The sequence below is a fragment of the Ananas comosus genome, linkage group 3 (genome assembly GCF_001540865.1).
Source record: "Ananas comosus cultivar F153 linkage group 3, ASM154086v1, whole genome shotgun sequence".
Lineage (NCBI taxonomy): Eukaryota > Viridiplantae > Streptophyta > Magnoliopsida > Poales > Bromeliaceae > Ananas > Ananas comosus.
The window spans coordinates 5,748,506-5,757,553 of NC_033623.1; the positions used below are offsets into that span (position 1 = coordinate 5,748,506).

At 39.9% G+C, this 9,048-nt stretch overlaps 2 long non-coding RNA genes across 3 annotated transcripts; both read right to left on the reverse strand.

Annotated features, from left to right (window-relative positions):
* On the reverse strand, window positions 2,661–5,694 carry LOC109708068. Of its 2 annotated transcripts, none has more exons than XR_002215650.1 (4): window positions 4,859–5,694; window positions 4,694–4,761; window positions 4,514–4,575; window positions 2,661–2,692 (listed from the first exon to the last, which is right to left on the reverse strand). It is a non-coding gene; the product is annotated as an uncharacterized LOC109708068 (long non-coding RNA). The 2 variants fall into 2 exon arrangements; XR_002215649.1 differs by having other exon boundaries at window positions 4,514–4,578.
* On the reverse strand, window positions 6,498–8,135 carry LOC109708202. The gene is made up of 4 exons (XR_002215688.1): window positions 7,999–8,135; window positions 7,785–7,918; window positions 7,444–7,704; window positions 6,498–6,699 (listed from the first exon to the last, which is right to left on the reverse strand). It is a non-coding gene; the product is annotated as an uncharacterized LOC109708202 (long non-coding RNA).

The window sequence follows — 9,048 nt, forward strand, 5'->3', positions numbered from 1 at the left end:
AGTGATAAAGATAAGTGATAACTTGATCTTGTGTTGATGAAAATAATAACATGTGAATTAGAATAGTTGTGATTCCTTATCATGACGAATGGCATGTAAACAAAGAGAATGACTTGACGAGTGGCATTAGAACTTAGTGTAAAAGAACACTTTTGACATAATGCTATAGGGAATAGGTAAGTTTTCCCTAGTTGATACTGTAACATAATGAAACTCGGAAGAAATTATCGAACTTTAGCCAAATTGACTAAAGTATGCGAAAAAGATGGATGGACAATTTGGATTTAGCATTCCAATAATGTTGGAAGGGCTAAAAGTAAGTTTAGAAAGAGTTAGAAGGGTTTCAGCATCGACCGGCGCGAAGTAGAGTCGAATCGGAGTTAAAACTGCATTCTAGGCAAAGTGTACCGGTACAACCAGTAAGTTGTCACCAGTACAACCCAGCAACCGAGCCGAGTTTGCTCTCGGGTTGCTCTCTGCGTAATCGTGTAACCGGTGACAGAACAAAGTGTAACGGTACACTTTGGTCGGGCAGCAGTTTTGAAGTCAATTGCAAATAAGACTTTTTGGGGGGCCTAGTTGTAATTGTTGCACACTATATATGAGCCCATCTTCCCTCTCTTCATAGTAGGGACCACCATTCTCACTTTCTCTCATTTCTCTCTTTCTCTCTCTAGAACTCTTGCTCTAAGGCAAGGAGGAGGTGGAGAAGAAGTAAGGAAAAGGTGGTTTTGGTGGAGTGAAGGTGCTAGAAGCTCTCTGACAAGAAGGAGCTTGGTGTAACTTGGGTAAAGGTGAGTTCTCTTGCAAGTAGAACTCTAGGGTTTGGTTTTAAACCTTAAGTTTTGGAGTTTTGATCCTCTAATTAGCTTAGAAACCCTCTAGAGCTTAGAACACCATGAAAGCATGGTTTTCTTAAGGTGCTCTCATGGTGGATTGTTAGAATCCAAAGTAGATGCCCTAGGAATGGTTCTAGAGGCTTGGTAATAGTATTAGAGAGCTTCCTAGATGATTCTATGATATCATTTGCTTAGAGATGAGATCGATCTAAGAGAAATTTAAATATGGTCCAGGCACGGATCGTCCTCAAGCTATATCCTCAATGGTCGTCATACACGACATGCTCTATCGAGCAACCACACTATTATCAGCTCCTAAGCATTTAGTGCGAGCCACCAGTCTCGCGAGTGATCCATGGCACGCTTCACACTTAGTAACGCTCAAGTGCTACTGCCAAGACACTCCCTTGGCTGACCCACAATCCACACTCTACGGACAACTAAACTCAAGTGTCCTACACTATTGCGTCTCTCACTAAATATCACCCACTAGGCAACTCAGCCTAGGCCTCTAATATGTAAACACAAATTCTCTCAACTTATTTGAGGTACAGCTCGACTAACTCGCCAAAACCAGGTGATCATCTAACCAAGCCACAACAACGACGCCATTACCATTACTCAATTTCTCGGAATATCATCCGAATGCTTTAAAGAGTAGGTTCACTATTTCCATCTTTATCTCGAGCCGCAATATTGGCTTACTATAACTACTCACTAGCACTATCCAACCGTCTATTCCACAATAGATGATACATTCTTTTCATCCTTGTATGCTAGGGTCATTCCAAGTCTCTATCACACTCTTGCAAGTACTGTTTGGAGTTCACATTGTTTCCACGCATACAATTTGCTTACCGAAATCCATCTACTACAACTTCACTTATCCAACTACACACATGGCCACGTCGAGTGCTAGCCACCACAACCCTTCCTCCCGAAAAGGGTCAACCAACAAACCTTTCCGAACTTCCACATCGCGCTTACAAATCTCTCTTGGGTGTCACTTAACATTTGATTAACCACCCAAACCAAACATCAGTCGCTCATCCTCCATTCTCAATTAATCAGTTCGCGTTCCTTCTGCATGAAATATCACCTGACTCCAACCACAAGATTCAGTTCAATACTTCGTCAGAAGGTCATAAATTAGGAGAGCGTATAACTTGACACATCTTCTGTCGAAGTTTCCATACATCATAATCAGCTTGGTTTCCATCATCTCACAACGTATACCAAACACCCTTCAGCATGCAGAAAATCTCTCTACAGACTTCTTCACTGAGTAGTCACCCTGCTATAGCTTCTCAAACTTACCTAGAAGTTCACCCGTCGTTTATTCCAACAACATACTCTATATCCTGTCCCAGATACACAGTTCCTTCTAGGGAAGATTTTTCTAAAGTCAAACCACAGATTCTCGACCAGCGAATATTCCTTTATCCAAAACAGACGAAGTAAACTTTCCTAAAGGCCACAAGGGTTATCCACAATTGCCCTCATCTGCTTTCTATACTGCTGTCACGCCCGGGTACGAGCGGAAGCATATCCGGTCGCGTGCACAGATCCGCCGTGTACACCACAGCTCAAGTATACACAAGGCGTCTACAAATCATATAGTAAAAGCATATAATTCTAACCAGGTAATCAGAGCAAGACTTGTAAGTTTAAACTTATACAATCCAAACCTTACTACAGGAAATAAAAATATAGTACAATTTACAAAAACTTAATATACATCTCTATACTAAACTACATAAACTGGTGGAGGTCATCTAGTACACGTCCAAAAAGGCTCTAGCTAGCCGCAGACCCCTTGCCAAGAACCCTAGCCTTTCCCGCGGTGGAACGCTCTGTAAAAGCAACAACAAAGAGGGCGTGAGAACTATTAAACAATAGTTCCCAGTGGGTAAGTCGCCGAGAGTGGCGAAGTACACTACTAGGTCAACTGTGGCATGAGTAGATAGTAATAAGTAAGCAAGTAAATGCAATAAGCCAGTAAATGCAATCAGCAACTGTAAAAGTAAATTACTCATGCTATTTACTCAACAATCAATAAATATCAATAGACTGCACGTATCAATTATCACGATACATTCTATCAATCATATTCTTGACAATTTAATCAAACATATACCAGATTGCAAGCAAGATAATTCATTATTACCGGAATTACTGATAATATTATGTAATTACTTTCTACATTAGCAAGAATGAAACATTCTTTATGTCGCTAACCAAACATGATGTCAACTTCTAGGTTATTCCGCTAACCAAACATGATGTCATCAATAAGTTCACTTAACCCAAGACATATAGTAACTTTACTACTCTGCCCAGCTTACATAACCCAATTTCCAACGGACTTACACAAGGTAAGTTCAAGCCGCGCCGTGCCTAATGGCCCCGTGGTAGTCAACATCCCCACTCTAGGAATGAGCCTCCCCCACGGCATTCCATTTCGGCCCTCACTTCGTACATTTGCGAGCATCTGTCGCTGAGCTGTTCGGGAGTGCTGGCTTGGGGGGGAGCGACCCCGCAAGCGTGTGCAAACGCGCATAATGGCATGCAAGCCGTAGTCCACAGTACCAGTCTCACAACAACATCATGTGCCTGCCATGAAATCTCAACTCAAGCCACTCCGGAACGCGGGGCTTGGGGGGGCGCGACCCCCACAAGCATGTACGAAAGAGCATAATGGTATGCTAGCTATAGTCCAGGGTACAAATATCTCAACAGCATCATGTCTCTGACATGGAATCTCAACTCGACCCAAGGTCGGCACTGTAGTACCCAATCATAAGTCACTATCAACAACTTGTTGACAAGATTCTACCAGTCATTAATATAACTTGACAAGTTAAAGCTTTACATCACACTAGTGTTTCTATCAGGCTATACCTGATCAGTCACGCACAATCTCTCACTACTCCTTATACATAAGGAAAGTGGTTTACTAATGTTCTGTTCATAGACTCATGGCACATAACCTGAAGTTCAATATAAACTTCTATTACTTGAAGCAAACAAATATGAAACAATCACCTCTACTTGACTATACAAGTATGTCATCATATGTAAATCTAGTTATCTACTAGATTATATTCAGTTGTCTATCATTCAATTATGCCATCATCTAGACTTCTAGTTACGTACTAGAATACATACCACACTATGAATCTATCATGTGAATGAAGGAATATAAACGATAAAATACTTTTCACGTGATCTCCATACCATTCCTTCTACAATTAGGAATGCATATGCAACACAAGCCTTTACCTGATCTTTCAGAGTGTAGCCATTATACTTGTTATATAACATTGCATAGCTCAATCCTAAGTACATCAGTCTCTTTGTTGTTCAACAGAACTAATTGGTCCATTCACGAATTTACCATTCTATCCTCGTGGATAACATCAAGCCAAATTGCATATGCAAACTACTAGTATCATAAATCCATAGTACTTAACAGGTAACCAAGTAGAATGGACAAGTCATGAATCTTTCATTACTATTTAGAGATGCTATCATTTTCGATATGATCTACATATCAGTGCATGTCTCAATGCCTTAAACTATACATATATTCACATGAATATGAAATAACTTCAACTCAGATGTCAAAGGAGACATAGAGGGAAATTCACCCATTTCGGAAAGGTCCGACCCACCTATCGCCAAGCTCAATCCAGCCAATAGAAGTCCCGAAACTCAGCTCAGCGGAGCCCCAACTCTGCTGAAAACAAAACACGGAAGGCGCATCAAACTACCACCGAAATGTCCAATTTCGGCACACATTGTACGTAGTACAAAGTAATAACTTAAATTCCTGTTTTGATTCCCTTTAGTACCTCGAAATAAGTCTCCAAGGGCTCTCTCAAGCTAGCCGAAGACAATCCGAGGGTCGATTGCACTCTCGCTGCGAATAACCATTAAACGGCGTCAAAACGCACGTATACTAATTAATATAGCCGAATCCTTGTGAAATTAGGTTTCTAACTAAAATTCCAGCTTACCTCAGGTTAGAACACCTTCTAAACCAGTCCCCAAGGTCACCAAATAAACTCAATTTACTTCGGAAACCTGCTGCGAAGACATCATTCCAAACAGTATCAATTTACCCAATTCGACTTCATATAATCCCGAAATAGAGTCATAACTCACTAGTTATCTTTATTAAGCTTTAAAGGAACTTTTCCCTGAACGAAAGGTATGTAAATCATAGCCAAATCACCTTTTTCTACTGCTGAAATTCCCTCCTAATTCAGCTAGGAGCAAAAGAAGCAAAACGATTCAAAATCCGATACTAAATCTTAAACTAGAGAGATTTTAAGCCATATACCTTGCAACAGCTGAAATTCAGCTTCTCTGCTGATATACTCACGAAAAATTCAGTGAAACACCACCTCTCCACGTTCCAAGAGCTTCCTTCAAGTCTCCAGGTCAGCAAACATCAAGCGGAACGCGAAATCGACGCGAATCGGCGACTTTCTCGTAGAGAGAGAAAAACCCTAGAGAGAAAGAGTGAGGATGGTGCAAGGACCTTCCTCTGAGCTCTACTGCCTTCCCAAATACTCCAGGAGTCGTGCTGGGGGAGATAAGATAGGGACAAGAGGTGAAATTACCAAAATAACCTTGCTGCCACGTTTCTGCTAGTCTGTACCGGTACAAGGTGATGGCTGTACCGGTACAGCAAGCAGAAAAACACTGATTTCGCCAGATCAATGCATTTTCTTACTTTTAACTCTCCAATCACTCTCTAACTTGTCCAAAAAATTGTCCAAACCCTTTAGAATGTGTAGGGCAATTTCATTTACCATTTCCCACGTTCGAACTTCGTAATTGACCAAATTCGAGGCATTACAATTGATAATGCATTTGCGATGCACTTTTCCATTTCTAGTTACTTACTTACTCTAGTAACTTTTCAAAAACCTTTCAGTAGTCTTGCAAAAGTCGTAGACCAGTTCCAAAAGCCGATCCAACCCTCGAACTTGCCAAGAGGCTCAAGATTCAGTATATTACAACTGCAAAGCCAGAAGTCAATTTACCCAATCAAACTGGTTAACCATTTGGTTAACAATAACTCACCAACCAAATCCCTCTAAATCAGGGGACTCGAACCACCCGAGGGATCGTCTGCTGGACAAGTACGTTAGTCCTTGGGCAAGTACGTTAGTCCTTGGGCAAGTACGTTAGCCCATCATGTGACAACTCCGGAGTGCACTGCTTGGGTGGAGCGACCACCGCCAAGCTCAAAACAGACTATGTGAGTATGATCCAATCCTCACTGAGAGGATATACTGACAATGCTACACTTTAACTAGCTCTTTATGCTAGATTTACATGTCCAAGTCTAGATGTTAATCAATTCATCTAGTTCTAATTCCACACTTTAATTCTAACTAGCCCTTTATGCTAGTTTTACAATTTCATTCTCGATGCTAATCAAATCTCTAGTCATGATGTCACCAAGTTTACTATTGTCATAGTCCACAGTAATATTCACACATTTATAGGGTTCTACGTTCATGTTCTAGTGCCCACATGTTCTTTACACTAACGGAATTCAATCGCATAACGACCCTTTTCCTATAATACATGAATATGATACAATTCACATATATTGAGATGTCCAATGAGATTGACATAGACATAAAGAGGGATTCGATGACTTCGGATAGCACCACCCACCTGTAGGGATGCCAACAAACTGGAATCAACGTCTCGAACTGTGTCAATAACGAGCTCTCGCGACTCAGTGCAACTAGAGCTAGAACGGCTTCTACCGTAATTAGTGCACCATAGATCCGTCGGAATGTCAATTTGAACTTCCGAGCACGCTTACCCTTCCTTCCTAAAGAAATAAAAGAGGTTAAACTTGAGTCACATGTGCATCTTTACAAACTTTGCATTTAACCCCATCTAGTATGTATAGTATCAATATGTACATACTTATAGTTAGTTCTATACATTTCATATTAAGTAAAGAACTTAATAGCCTCCCAAATCCATTTCTCTATAGCCATTATTCTTACTCTAATTCAGAATTTGAACTACTTAATTCAGTCTTCCATTTTGACATTATGTCCATAGACAGATATATGTATATATATATATAGTATGTATAGTGTGAGCTAATTTTATAGAGTTTAATTAGGAATTTAACAATGCAGTTTTACATTTCCATTAGCTCAAATACCCATAGGACTCTTAACTATCATTTCATTGTTACAATTAACTGAGCTGCAGCCAATATCTAATCATAAGTATCTTAATTTGCTGCCAATTAGGTCATTTCCAGCTTCACTCCCAATTAGAATCCAATGCTGAATCTGCTTCATTACTAGGTTCTAAACAGCACATGCACCTTCTCACATATCACTCTTTTAGTCTAATTGATACAGCCAATAGTAGCACTTCCATTCAGAATTCAGACTCTAACTTACCTCAGATTTCACTCATAACGATCTAAACACATACATACTATATACATGTATGCAGTTTTGTATAATTGCAAGTATTTATTTCAGCTTCAGCCACTTAGAAATCGGCTTCGGCAATTAATACTATTCAAATTCAAGTTAGACTTTATCCTCACCTGAATTCGAAAATCCACCAAGCTGCACTCAGCTTAATCTCCTTTCTCCAGCTTGGCACACCAAGGAATTTCACTCGAGCACCAACTCCATCAAGTTCCTTCTCAATTCGGGCGCCCAGATCCACCAAGGCTGCAGCCCGGCAGCAACTTTTTGTTCTTCACAATCCCTCTTTAGTTCCTGGTATACTCCAATTTCCAAGTTTCCTCAGTTGCAACTCTGATTTGGCCACTCTACCAGGCCAAGATCATCCTGTCGGCCAGCTCCAATAGCAGGAAATCCTTGTATATATCAGCTTTAAGGCAATTAATTTAACTCTAACTTGCTGTTAAGCTCAACTTACTTTAATCTAATGCTCCACCAGGTTGCCCTTAGCTCCAGCCACCCACAATTCCTGCTTGACAGCCCAGAATTCACCAAGGCAGCAGCCCCTCCACTATCTTCCACTTTTCCCAATCACCCTTAGGTTTACTTTACCTAGTAACACAAGTCTTAACTCTTTAGACATGGCTCTTAAACAGTTATAACTAATCTTAGCTGAGGAGGAAGTCACTTACCTCAAATTCCCTCAGCTAACCCTTGTAATTCGGTAGCTCCTATCACTCCCAAAACACCAATCTGCTGCATGACTTTCTCTCGGTTTCCATCAGCCTAGAGAGAGAAAGGGAAGGAAAAAGATGAAGGAAAGAGAAAGAGAAAGGGATTCTGATACGTAGACATGTGTAAGTTGTTAGAAAATTGTGTACGGTAAAACACAGCGGAAAAAGAAATCAAACAAATTTGATTTTTGAAAAACTCTCGAGATCCAATCTCAAAAACCACGCAATTAGGATCCCTCATATTCTTTAAGATTAAAGAAGAAAAATAAGATCGAATCTTTACCTTTTTCGCGGATAGATCTTTCTCTCAATTTGATGATCGTGGAATTCGGTTCTCTTGAAGCTACACACGCGTCCGGCCTCTATAGGTACCCACACGAGATTCTTGATTTGATCGATGTCCTCACCGGGGTGCTAGCTCCCTTGCAAAAGGACGTCTTTCTTGCTAGAAGATGGAAGAGAGAAGAGAGGATAGATGACGGCTAGGGTTTTCTAAAAACTCCCATATATTATATATAGGAATATAATCCTATTCCTAATAATATAATGATAATTAAGGATAAGTATAAATCTAGATTTAAATTTATCCTTTCCTTAATTGGTTAGATCGATCAAATCCTAATTTGATTCGACTTGAATTTTATTAATTTGATCTTAATAATGCAATAATTGCACATAAGTCCTCTTACAATTTACTAACTATTAGTAAGTCCTCTCCTGTAATATTTACACTTTAATACCGCTAATTTGTAACAATGACAAATTAGTCCAATTATCAACATATTGACAATTAGGTCCACCGGCGATTCAATAATCGCGATCTAGCTATCCGATCAATCACAACCTCTTATGTGTGTGACCCCATAGGTTCTATTCTATCTGGTAGTGAGATATATTTTGATCACTATCAACAATATCACTGAAACTCCTTTCAATGGATGAGAACAATTCCAACTCAGCCCAATAAGAATTATTGATCATCTAGATAATTCTCATGAGTCTCACAAT